The sequence below is a fragment of the Salarias fasciatus genome, chromosome 6 (genome assembly GCF_902148845.1).
Source record: "Salarias fasciatus chromosome 6, fSalaFa1.1, whole genome shotgun sequence".
NCBI classification, from domain to species: Eukaryota; Metazoa; Chordata; class Actinopteri; order Blenniiformes; family Blenniidae; genus Salarias; species Salarias fasciatus.
The window spans coordinates 18,941,914-18,955,783 of NC_043750.1; the positions used below are offsets into that span (position 1 = coordinate 18,941,914).

The 13,870-nt window shown below is 41.1% G+C and overlaps 1 long non-coding RNA gene across 1 annotated transcript; it reads left to right on the forward strand.

The window, feature by feature from the left end:
• The first annotated feature begins 9,244 nt into the window (after positions 1-9,244).
• Positions 9,245-13,685, forward strand: LOC115390078 (uncharacterized). Its single transcript, XR_003931637.1, has 3 exons — positions 9,245-9,460; positions 10,081-10,180; positions 13,581-13,685. It is a non-coding gene; the product is annotated as an uncharacterized LOC115390078 (long non-coding RNA).
• The last annotated feature ends 185 nt before the right edge of the window (positions 13,686-13,870 follow it).

A 13,870-nucleotide genomic window follows, 5' to 3' on the forward strand; every position in this document is an offset into this window, starting at 1 on the left:
GCAAGGCCCGGGAAGCATTTTAAGGTACAATATAACCACTTACTTGACAGTTTCACTTTTTCTTAAGTTTAAAGAAATCAGATAACACATGCAGCTTGATTTGTTCTGAAATATTTAGTATCAACCTTTGTTTTTTACTTTTAACATTTTAAAAAGAAGGATGTAGGTATACAGATTAAATGCTGCAAATGTTGCTCCAAATGTTTATATAATCTATCTTTTTTTGCTGAAGATTATATGTAGAAATGGTCCCCAGTCACATGTCTGTGTGTTTGGTGTGAGGTTGGAGCCCTGAGCCTGTTATTTTAGCATAAATACTAGAAGCATGTAATTCTCCACAAAACCATATGTTACACCACATTTTACATAAATTCTGCGTGCACAGATGAAGCTAAAGGGATACACTGGATTCATTTAGGAACTGTCTGCTGGTGGGCATATTTATCATCACTGGACGGAGCCGCATGAGCAATTTCTTCTCGCTTTCAGTCTTTGTGCTAAGCTAGGTTAATCCCCCGACTCCTGCTCCACAGGCTACTAGCATATACTTTTCACATGTTCTCCACTCTCAGCTAGAAATGGTATATTTTGAAGTGCTTATGGGGTTTTTTTCTTCTTTTCTTGTTACATTTTGCGGTTGTAAAGTAAATATTTTGGGTTTTCAGATTTTGGGTGGAGTATAACTTCTGAACTGAATACGCGGAAATGCACTGTAACAAGTCACAACAAGTCCAAAGGTTAGAAAGCAATGGAACAGCAGGGATTTGTAAATCCAGACATCCTCCCAGGGATTCTCAGTGGGACACCAGTCACATCAGGAACAGGAGGCATGGGATTCAATCGTGTTCCTTGTTTCAACGCGGAGAGACAGGAAAAATTTGTCCATTGTCGGTGGAGAATCACAACCATTGGTGGGTGGTCTGTCACCGTCCTCCGCTGCCCACCCACAAGAGGGGAAAACGGACTGGTTTGCATATTTATGGGGAGGATGTTTGTTGTTAGAGACCCGCTGTTTGAGTGTATGAATTAGCTTAAGTTCACCAGTTGCCATGGTCACGGATATGGTTGTTTTATTTGAGCTCATTCAAACCCACATACACACAAACACTCAACCCCACCCCCCCATGGGCTTCCCTGACTTTCAGTGGCTCTATAGCCATTTCTTGTGTCAGCCTAGTGGGATTGTTCCTCATCAGTTAACCGGCGTGAGCATAAATATTTAATAAAACTGCACGAAGCAGAAGATTTAAATCTTTCTGCAATAAATTTCCTTTAATCCACTCATGAAGCAAAAAAATCTGTGTGCATCAATCCCATGTCCTCATGCATGAAACCTGCATGACATCCTGGAGGTCCCATGGAGGACATATGCCACAGCAACATGGTGCTGTCATGTGCTGTGGTGCTCAAGATTTGAAGAAGCATGTGGCAGTAGGTCTACCACTGCTCATCCTGCCAGGAAGGCAGGAAAACACAGGAACCTGGAGGGACTCCAGAAGACCGAGGTCGGACACAAAAATGGTGAAGAGTTTACAAAAAGAGGCCGGGCCCCTGGACTGACACAGCCTCATGTTGTGTGAATCATATGAGGATCAACAGGACGTGGGAGGGGACACAGGTTGGTGAATAGAGGTGCGGAAGGTGCGGAAAGAGTTATCGTAGTGGTGTTCATTGACACACGCAGACTCGACCGAGTAGACACTGCTTTGTGCAGGTGAATAATGAAACGAGATCAACTGAGATTGTAATTTATCTACGTATATGTGAATGTTGAGAAGGAAACAAGCGATATTCAAATCTACAGGAAATCTGAAATAATTTGGTGACGATAGTTAACATGCACAAATATATCAGTAAACTATGAGTGTGTGACATGTCAGAGATTTAGGTGTATTTATTTTCTGAAATAGGTTAGAAAAAAAAGTGCTTAAAACCAAAACACTTGAATGAGAGATAAGGAATCTCCAAAAGGAACATTCTCAAACTCATAGCGATGCGACTTTTGATCTTCTAAACATCAGAAGGACGGAATATAATCTGCTAACCACGATTGTGATTGAGAATGCCATGGCTAGAATGAAACAACAGTACTATAACATGGGGACAAAAGTGGTAAATTATTAGCCTGGCAGGTCCGTAACTCTAGATACATCCCCTCAGTTAAGATCAGATGATGCCACAATAGTACATAATTCCAAACATATCAATGACATTTTTAAGGATTTTTATATTGATTTATTTTCTTCTCAGGGGGTCGATATTCATAAAATGGTTAACTTCTTGGTGGTCAAGCCCCTTGCAATTGTTATAGGAGCACCTCCTGTAATAGAGGGCGTTATGGTTGAAGACATGAAACATATTATTTCGCTTTATGCTGACGACATTTTGCTGTACCTGACCAATATGGAGACATTGCTCCTCACCCTCTGTACCCTGCAAGAGGAAAATAGCTGCGTTTCTGGGTCCAAGATTAATAAACAGAAAAGTATGATGATGCCTCTTAAGCCAGCTGCTCAAGGAGTATCAGTGCAACATTCCCTTTCACCGGGACCCGTGTAAGCTTGGTCTGCAAATATTCAACCAGCTACATCAGATTTACCATTACAACTATGAATCTCTGTTTAAAGTAGTTGCAGCTGATCTGGACAGATTGAAGTCTATTTCTAAATCCCTAGTTGGAGGAATAAACGGTGTTAAAATGAATATTTTACCCAAATTTCTTTACTTGTTTTCAAGCACTGTCCGAAACCAACTCCGAAAACTTTCTAAAAAAATCTGGACAAATTGATATCTAAATTACTGTGGAATGATAATACTCCCAGAGTCAAATTCAGAGCTTTCTTTTGACCAACTGAACCGGAAGGGCTGAATTTATCAGAATTTCAGTTTTGTTATTTGGCAGCTCAATCCAGAGCCATCTGGATTTGCATTAAAGATCTAGAACACCCCCCCAGCTTGGAAACAGATTGAACAGCTCCATAACTATAAAAACATCCATTATATTTGTGTCACTTGTGTTCACTCTCAGATTCTGTACTCTGGAAAATTTCAGTAAACATATTGTTAAAAAAAAAAAAAAAGTCTATTATAGCTTTCTATATCACTTGTAACCATTTTCAGTGGAACATCCATTTGTGGAAATGAGTGGTACATCCTGTCTTTAAAACATGATTATGAAATATGACCATGTTGTAATTGGTGCACCATAGGCAAACTGAATTGGATTGAATTTGTTTATGTCAAAGGCTGCTATGCAACAAATACTGCATTATGTAATTGGATGTTTGCATTTTGTTGCACTGAGATTGAATCCCTGATGTGGGTGCGTCCTACCACGCCCTTAAGTAACATTTCTAGCTAGTTAACACGTCGGTGTTGCTTCAGTATGAGACGTCAGCATCTCTGACACATGGGAAAGAAAAAAGGTATTGCAGTAAAAAGGATGGCGGCAGCTACAGTGACTAAGGCCTTTTGTGTCAACAGTCTACTGCGCAAACCATGTCCTTTCCTGCTTCATGCCAGTCCTCAATGGAAAATTTTCAATAGCTAGCGCAAAGTCACTGGATTACGGCGTACCTTTTCATTATTGTTACGGGAGGTAATTAGTCTGGACAACATGAGGTGCAGCTTGAGACCAATCAGTACGCTAACATCTGAACTGAAATGATGTGACCTTTGCTCACAGTGAGCATGAACGCTGGATTTCTGATCTTAGCCACGTAATTGCCTCTAATCAGCTCATGGTTTTAGCATCTGTTTCAATGCTGACCTGACTGATCAGGCTTACTTTGTGTTTAAGTAAAGCTTTTTGACTGATCTTACACTGGGCCTGCGGACAGAAAATGCTGAATTTGGCTGTGTGCTCATGGCCTTCCTCGACTGACACTGCAGACCCCGTCTTGACTCAGTGTGGAGCTAAAATACTGGAAAGCACACAGCAAGTGATGACCTCTGGCCCAAAGAATGTCAAGGAAAATGGGAGGTGGAGGGCGCTGGGAGAGGGGAGGAAGGCTGTCAGCAAACAATCAGTGTCCACAAGATAAACATCTCCTTGAATCTGCAAGTTCTCTGCTCTCCTCCCTCATTACCTGTCTTCATTAACGCTCGTAGTGCATGGGCAGGCTGTGATTTCCTACAAACACTGCCCAAACTTTAATGGGATTAATACAGTGAGGGGAGAATAACATTGATGTTCAACATGAAGCCCATGTTTGGGATGAAATCAGGGTCATTTTAAAAAAACAAAATTAGACATTCTCTCAATGAGAAAAGAATCAGTTTGATCTTGAGCGGGTAAAAGAAGTAAGATACCATAATCACATTTACTTAATGACAGCATGAAACGGTAACTTTGATTTCAGTACAAAGAGTTGTTTTATTTTATGTAATGTCTGAACAAACTCACGATGGAAAAGTATAAGATTTTGTTGTTGTTGTTTGTTTTTAAATGTTTTCTTTTGCAAAATACAGTAAAAGCATGCACAATTTTCTGACTCACAACATTCTAACCCTTGCACTTTACACCTTATTCTTTTCACCCCGCGGACCACATGTTTGCCACTGCTGCTCTTTTTCACCGTCCAAGATCAGTTGTTGAAGTATTTTTGTGACCGACCCACTTGTGTGACAGTAAATGCAGTAAGTGATGCGTAAAGCGTAGCCACAGTTCAGTCGCATATTAAAGGCATTTGGGTGATTTCCTCTAAACATCACTTTGATTGGGGGCTTAGCACTTTCAGTGTGCCTGTTGTGGCGGCAGAAGCAGAAAACATCTGGTGCTGATACTCTGTTCCTCGCAAAATGACTCAGACATGTGGGCCAAACTTCCATTTCAGTCAGATGAAATTAAGTCATTTGTCATCATCCAACTGATATGACTTGCCTTTCTTGAAGAGAGTAGGCCCTCATTTTTTAATAACTTGAATAACTTCTATTTCAGTGGTTGTATAATGAAAGGAAGTTAGCAAAGTAGGTTCTATTAACTCTTGTAAATTATAAGAAAATAGTAGTGCTGTCAATTTTAATTGCAATTAATCCATTGAGGTCTGCCAATTGGGTCAAAGAAAAGAACTAGAGGATAATAGTGTTTTTTCCTGACATTGGGACTGATTTATGAGGATTATATTCTTCATTGCAATTAATCTCAACTTTAAAAAAGTTAATTGTTGACAGTTCTCCATGAATTAATCACGATTAATTGCGATCAATGCGATTAAATTGCGATCAATGCGATTAAAACTGACAGCACTAGAAAATAGCCAAAACAATAATGATAAAGTCTGCAGTTTCACCACTTTACCCTGGAAAAAAAAAACTCTCTACAGGTAATGAAATAAATATTCTGTGCTCACAGATACATTTTGAAACAAACTATGTTGCTCTTTGTAGTGTGTTATTACTACGCTTACTTGGGATTAACAACAACAAAGCTGCTACTTGCCCTACTGGATTGCCCACCTTTCTCAAGTAATCGCAGGGCTCGCAGCTGTATGGAACAGAATCTCCGACTGTCGATCTGTGGCACAAAGGCTGTTGGTCTAATGCCAGCAGTGATGAGTGCGTTAAGTTGTTTTTCCAAGATGGATAGATAGATGGGAGAAAAGAGGGAAAGAGCTGAGAGAGTATAGTCATTTGGCTGACAGGCCCAGGCCATGAGCAAATGCAAGGCCTGAGCCACTATGATCACAGAGCATGCAGATGATAAGTCTATAAATAGAAGCACCCAGCGAGAGGGACAAAGGCTATTTCCTTTCAAATGAAGCAAAGGGATGGGTGACTTCAGTACCATAACGAGCAAAAACAAGTTAACCAGTCATCTGCTCCCTATTTCAGTTCAATGTCATAAAATATATGAGCATGGTGTCAATTCTGAACACATTATGCTTCAAAGCAATATCACAGGATTAGACTGAGAGAGCACGTGTCAACATCAGGATGTAATAAACTGTGCATGCTAAGAACCAGAAAAAAAGTGCTTGACAATGGAAATTTTTTTCTTTTGATTTGGTCACAACTAAAAATGCACAAGTCTGCATTAGAAATACCCCCATATGACACAGAATGAAATCCAATAAAATCCAAAAAGGTCCAGCTGGTGAACAATTTTGATCGATAACCTTAAAACTGAATGAATCTGTTCAAATATCGTTGGCTAAAGTTGACTCACTAAAGTGTGCCAGTAAACACTCACGCTGACTGCAGCAGCAGAAACCCATCGTCCTACTTCAATCTATTTGAAAGAGAGGAAACAGACCCTCTAACACAGAAGCGATAACATGCACAGAGATGAGTGCTTGCTTGCATGAAAAGATCCTTTTAGAGTCAAGGTCATTTTACTTGCAGGAGTTTGCCTTACTGTGCTGACCCTCTGTGAGGTCAAATAACATTTCATACAAAAAAAAAAAAAAAAAAAAAAAACTGAAGAAGCAAATGTCCTGTGTGGCTCCATAAACTTCTGGTATCCTGCAAGCAGCAACAGGCTACAGTCAGACACAGAGTGCAGTTGCACAGCGCAGTGGCATCACAACATATGTGGGCTCATGATAAGGAGCAATCAAGTTGCATAACTTCTCTATAATTACACCAAGAATAGTCATGAGGTGTAGCCCAAACACAACATCCGATTTGACCCGAGAAAACACAGCAGCTGAGCTGTTATGAAATGCTACATTATGTGTGTGACTGGCTCATATTCTCACTTTGACTTCACACGGGCTGCAAAAATTTAAATATAGGTATAACTAGGCTGATTCCACAGGCTGTTAACAATTTACATGTAGACAAGACAGCAAACAGTCTCTTTCATTTGAGACCTCTTCGAGAATAAACAATCATTTTACACCAAGCTACAAAAAAGTGAAAACATCAACTGAATTGTGAACAGTTTTTAGGTTTAAATGGCACACAGCTTGCACTTTTTAATGAATGTCTAAAGAACTGTGACACTAGTTAACACAACTTACTAACCATTCACATGACTGTAACCTTATCAGAACTCTCCATCATGGCCAGGGCATCACGCCATTTAAATGATTGTTTGCTTGAGCAGTGGAAGTAGTAAAGCTTCTTTTCAGTCCAATGCAATCCAATTTTCAGTCGTGTTCTGCTAATGTGATGCCAGTGTTGTATTCCTCTTTGCTGGCTTGGCTACTGCTAATAATAACACGTTTTAGGCAACCTTTAATTTGCTGACATTAACCAAACTGACAACCACAAACTTTAAATAGCACAGTGCTGTCTGAAATCAGCCTATGAAATATTGTCAGTAGGACCCATGAGATAAAATATGCAAAAATGGGGATCAAGAAAGTACCAGAGAAGCAATATGTGCAGCCTTATGCTCATCATTCACACTAAAAGTCATTTCCCTCACTGTAACGCCTTTGCGATTGTTTCACAGTGTGCACTAGCATACACCCACCTGCTACCAATATACGCTGCTTTCAATGCAGGGAAACCCATATTCATGCTGTGTAGGCCCTCCTGCTGAGATATCATAACTCTTCCATTGCTCCAGCAATCGTGACATCTTGCTTACTCCCACAGTTCTGCTGGAAACTTATTACAAAGGTGGGGGGTTGCTCCAAATATTATGAACCATTACACTTTGGTTCTGATGGGATTTCCCCAATAAGAAAAAGCTTTGAGTCTGCTGCCACAAGTAGCTGCAAACAGAGTTGCTGACTCGAGTCACGTGAATCGGACATCAGTCAGGTTTTGAGTCATGAATCATGGCCATAGACTTGACTCAGTGTGAAAAGACGTGCGTCTCTTTTCAGTGGCAGAAGGGGAAGGTCTTTTTGGCAAATCAGCAGCGTGACAACAGACAAGTCCTGGGCTGACTACTTTTGGATATAAAGACAGCTGAGGTCAACAAAAAAGGGTGGAGCGATGTGCAAAGCATTTGGTTGAAACCTTTCTCATGTGGGAAGCAGCAGCCACGTCCAGTTTCAACATGCAGAAAATATAATTTCAGAATTTGGTTGAAAAATGGCTGGAAAATTATTTGGAAATACTTTGAGTCAGTTTTCTCTTGAAATTAGCCAACCTGCCACACATAAGGCATTTTAAAGCTTTTGAGTTGAGTTCCTACACAGACGCCAAACATGAACATTTTATGACATGTACACACACCAGAGGCTTTATTATGTGTGTTCATTTCCATGAGTAAACAAGCTTTTTCTGAAAAAGTAGTGTCTCTCTACTTTCAGAAAATAGAAACTATACAGTATGAATGTTGCTTTTTTGTGAAGTTGAATGATCTGTGGTTTTGAAACCAATCAATAATTCAATATAACACAGTCCACAATTTATCCATTCATGTGATTGTGCAAAGCAAATTTGTCTCACCACTGGTTTCAATAGTGTTCTTGTGCAGCATTCCTTTTAATTTAGTGTTTTATTACTGATTCACTGTTTTTGATACAGTTCCAGTAAAGGCCTCAAAAGTCACAGCATCAGTCTCTTAAATGCCACAATTCCTCAATGCTATTCAAATGTAAAATGTCTTAAATTATAAATCACTGGCCTGGTATTGTTTCTTTATTTTTATGTTGTGAAAAGTTCATACAATAATTGACTAAGTTAGTGTTTCATGTGTAGTGTGAGACTGAATACATACGTTGGCACTCCCAACCACAATGTGAGACTTGAGTCCTTATAAATACAACCATGAAATCTTTTATTACTCTGTTAAAAACTGATTTCAAAAAGTGTCAGCATTTCTTGCACCCATAACTGCAGCTCATTTTATACCTTCAAAACTATTTCTACAACTTCTAAAACTTTCACAGGAAATGAATTGAAAACAAAGCCAATAAAAACGCTGCCATGCCTCACAATCACGCAATCATTCATCTGACGGACATGCTTTAAAAAGCCCCGTTGACTGATCGCTCACTGTTAAAGGTTTAAGTCCAAAAGCACACTTTGAACAGTTATCAAATTCAGCAACCAAAACAACACCCAAGTTCACGCGAAGCCACGCCCCTAATTCAGTCCAGCGAATTATAAGCTTCCTGCTTGTCCGTCCATCCAATCAGCAACGGCATAGGCGGGTCACTAAGGCTGTTGCTAGGGTATGTCCCTGACGACTTTGGCAAACTCTAGCCAATCAGCTCCCACCTTTGGACTTTCAGCCACAACACTGGTTGAATCTTCCCCAGTGTGCCCGCCCATAGGCTTTTCCTATTGGCCAGAGGTGCCGTCAGTCATGTTGGTGAGTTTTAGTTAGGTGCTGTTGATGCTGTAGTTTGGAGTCACCAAGACTCAGAAGTGATCGTAGCAGCGCTCACACATCGCTCCTAAACTGTTTTTATATTTTCATTCCATTATTTTATGACTCCTACATCTGTGTATATACACTCTTTTTTATTTTTATAACGAGACAACAACAAGATGGAACTCAATTCTCTCCTAATTCTGCTGGAGGCTGCAGAGTACTTGGAAAGAAAAGACAGAGGTATTTCCAGCCACGCTGACAAGTTGACAGCATTTGTACGATCATGCTTATTCTGTGAATGAGGGATTGTGGTGGCCGCTAACTTCATATTCTGTTCATGTGGCAGGTTTTAGCGTACTCTGCCATAGTGCAGGTATGATGTCACTTAGTAGACAATGGGACCAGGCGATGGGTGCAAACTGGACCCGCTGGCCTGCGCCTCGGAAAATGACAACAGTTGTAATTTATCGTGTAAAGTGTGTCACGTCTTTATAAACCCTGATCGATTCGTTTCTGACAGAAATCACGTGTTGTATGTTGTCAGCATGCACTGTTATGCGTTTTTTTTAACGTGAAAAAAACGAGTAAACAAGAGTGACATTGAAAATGTAATCCAGTGTTTTACTGCCTTAACGGTAATGTAACACGAATTAAATAAAGTAAAGAGCTAGCAGAGGCTTAACAATGCTATGTAGATGCATTTGGGATCGATTGCATTCGCGATCGATCACGTTTTGTTTCAACTGAATTGTCATTTAGCCTGTTATTGAGAGCGACTCATTGCAAACATATTTTTGCAGACTTTGCAGTACATTCAATCTTTTTTAATTATTGATCTTTTTTGCTTTTTGTGTCAATAGGGGCAGAACACGGTTATGCGTCTGTTTTACCGTACAGCGGCGACTTTTCCCGAAAGAAAACGAAAGCTTCGCCAATTTCCAGAAAAACTCAGAACAATAGGTAAATATCATTCTTACTTTTATTTTTGTACGTGTGTGTCCATGTCAGTTTAACCGAAACACATGCAGATAGAAGGGAAGGGGTCAGTTTCCATGCACCCTGCCGTCATCTCTCTCCCTCTCTCTCGCTCTCTCTGCTGCTGCTGGGCTGGGCTCTCTCTCTCTCTGTTTTGGTCTCTCCAATAAACAGTGCCACGCGTACACTGTCAACTCTCTCTCTCTCTCTCTCTCTCTCTCTCTCTCTCTCTCTCTCTCTCTCTCTCTCTCTCTCTCTCTCTCTCTCTCTCTCTCTCTCTCTCTCTCTCTCTCTCTTCATGTGGTCATCGTGTTTGTGCTTGGTGTGTCCACTGCTTAATAAAGGGCTCTTTGAAATGGGTCACACTCATGCATTTTTTTGGCACCCCCGCACATCCAAAGTTAGTGAAAGTTTTGTTGTTATTTCAGGTCAAGGTTTTATTTTTTTATTTTTTTTAAAGTTTCTATGTGTTTGGCCTCCCTTTGACCCCAATCATCCTGCCACAAACAGTAAGATCATAAAGTGACAGAATTATATTACCTAGTAGTGAACATAAGTTTCAGTTTCACTTCAGTCCTCCTGGTGTTTTCAGTCCAGTTGGACTGGTGATTAAAAGGAATTTTAAGCATCAGCTGCTCACATTTAATGATAATGTTTAACACAGGAGTGTTTCTATTATTGCCACGACAAGCAAATATTTTCATGATTGAGTATCAATTTCAATACGAATCTGAGTCATTTTAGTCATAATCTCGAGTGAGGGAAAACATTATGGACACTTTATTTAACCCCCCTAAAAAAACAAATTCGATAAATAAATTGTTTGATAATATAATAAACCAATCTTAATCGACATGGGGGTGTCATATTGAAGTGGTCTTTCTTGTCTAAACTCAAGTCTTGGTCTGGAACCCTGTGCATCTACAAAGTGTACGCTGTATGTTTGTACAGTAGCCCATTATGGACAAAACAATCTCTGGCTTTTGGACTTTTGGATGTGAAAGTGTTTTATTGATTATAATGTGAAACTTCATGGCGAGACGCCTCTGAATTGTCTATGAAATTCATTCACAGGAAAGACATTAACAGTATCAATACACTTCATAGTAATTTCAGTTTTTTGACGATGAAAAGCCCTTATGCCAAATAGACTGGACCTCATCCGTCTGGAATGAAAAGGGAACGGACTGCATTGACATGGGACACACCCTCAGCAGGCATCTGTTGTGGACACGTTTGGGTATATGTAAAGGCTTGATGTAAATTTTTACTGTTTTATTTTGCCCAGGTGTGTGAGACTGAGCTGTTTAACTGTGTGGATTTTACAGTCATTCTGTGTGTGTGTGTGTGTGTGTATTTTTTAATGAAGGTGATTCACATCAGCATGTGATTTATCAATGATTACCACAAAAAAAAAACCAAAAAAAAACTTATGTTAGGTAATAGCTGAAAGAAGCATGGTGGGGAAATCGATCCACTGTTGTCTGAGTTACATCACAGCTCGTACGGCATGTTAAGGAGTATCGCTCTCAAATTACACTCCTTTTTTCAGTGTAGTATTTTCGGCTGCATGACACAAATAAGAATGCGGTCTATTCCGCATTCTTTTGGTCCGGTGTCTGACAGCATAACACACTTGTACAGTGTGTGTTTGTGTGGATGTGGCAGGTGGGTGTGGTGGCAGAAATAGACACCTACACCCTGTGACAAAGTTGCAGCCCACCAGGGCTCCGTGCACCAGGCCCTCTTTTTCCCTCCTTTTTACTTGCGACGGCACCGAGGGCAAATTCCCCAATTCCCTTTATGCTCTCCTCCAGCTTTTTTAAGCATTAACAGGATGCTGGGGGTAGCAGAGTAAAAACATTTGTTCACGTTTGAACTGAAGGTGAGGCTGGCAGTCGCTCATAAAGCACAGTGTGTGCATTGTACAGCGAGTAACTGCCGCTGTAATGTTTGATATCAAGGCCAAATCTGCCTATGAGGGCACATTGCTGAAATATGTAGGTTCTGTGTGTTGTGTGTGTGTGTGTGTGTGTGTGTGTGTGTGTGTGTGTGTGTGTGTGTGTGTGTGTTTGTGTGTGTGTGGTGTGTGTGTGTGTGTGTGTGTGTGTGTGTGTGTGTGTGTGTGTGTGTGTGTATTAATCTGCTGTTATTACAGGTCTGAGAGCATTCCCTTCCTCTGAATGATTTCCCGGTCGTGCCCTGTGCTATGACTGGGACTTTTTCCCCCTCCGTTCCAGCTATTTGAATGGCACAATTTCCTTCACCAAGGGCGTGAAGCTATTCCGTCGGCCTTTCAGATCAGGCTATTAGCGGCGGTGCGACATCCTGCGCTCCCGCTGGGCCGATGCCTGCGCAGACGGCCGACTGTAGCCCTTCTTTGCTGCAGCGATCGGCGTCGACGTGCAGGATGCGTCCTCGGCACAGCAGTGGGAACCAAAGGGCGCTCCGACAGTGGAAAATCTGAAAGGACTTGTTGTCAGTCTGGCCCTTTGGTTGTTGGCTGTTTTTTGTTTTTATTGCTGTGGTATCCATGACGGTCTCATGAAACAGAGGGCCTGTTTCAGATGGACGGCGGCGCCCTTCGTGCTCCCAGCTGTGCATCATAATAGGAGGCTCTCCTCGGAATAGCCCACATGCTGAGGAATTCGGCACAATATAGGACTCCCAGACGTCTGAGTGCGTTTTTATCCACGCTGCTGTTCAGTCAGTGTGCACTGCAGTGTGCGCATGCTGTTTGTGCGCACACGGGGCAAACGGGGACGCGAGGGGTTTTGTGCAGTGTCACAGATACTGCTCTCGCTCTCTCTCTGTTCCTCTCTCCCTCCGTCTGCCCCTTTTTCTATCTGTGTCTATCTCTCTCTATTTCAGGGCTGTTTTTGACCTCTGCAGCGTGCTTTTTTTTCTCCTTTTTTTTTGACAAACGTCACACAGAAGAGACTTTTAAAGTCAAACTCCATTCATCACACGTTCCCAAAATATGCAGCCAAGCCTCTGCATGCTGCTGTCCTCAATCCACCCCACTAAATCAAATGAATATGCAGCAGGGCGCGCTTGTTTTAGAGCATTATGAAACTGCATTTCGAACATGAAATGTTAATGCGCAGGAACTCCAGATTTCAGAAAGCCCCCGAGCCACCTGACGGCAGACAGCGAAGAAGAATCAAGGCCCGTCTTTGATCTTTTGACACATTTTTTTTTGTCTGATTTGTTTCTCAGATCTGTTACTTTGCATTTACATCCAAACTTTTGAGATCAAAACATTTCATAACCAACTTTCTCCCCATGACACTGAATCTGAACCCTCATGTCACATGAGATGAAGTTTTAGTAGTATTTTTTTTTAAGCATTTTGACACTCTTCTTTTTCTTTTTGTCATTGCAGATCATCACACAATGAGCTGGAGAAACACAGGTAGGATGAAAATCTCCTGCTATCTTGTCTGTCTTTTATGTGTCTCAGATTTCTCTGCATTGTCTTTGAAGGCACAAAGGGAAGGAACCCCGGCTGCAAGTAAATGTCAGATATTTTACAATCCGTCAGAAACACAGAGCTTGGCAGAATCGGATCAGAGGTCATGTTCAAAGGCTCAGAGATTTAATCAATTAATCCCTCGTGCCTCGAAACGGATAATAAGCTGATTTCAAAGAGCACCTTCACTTCGATTAGATCTG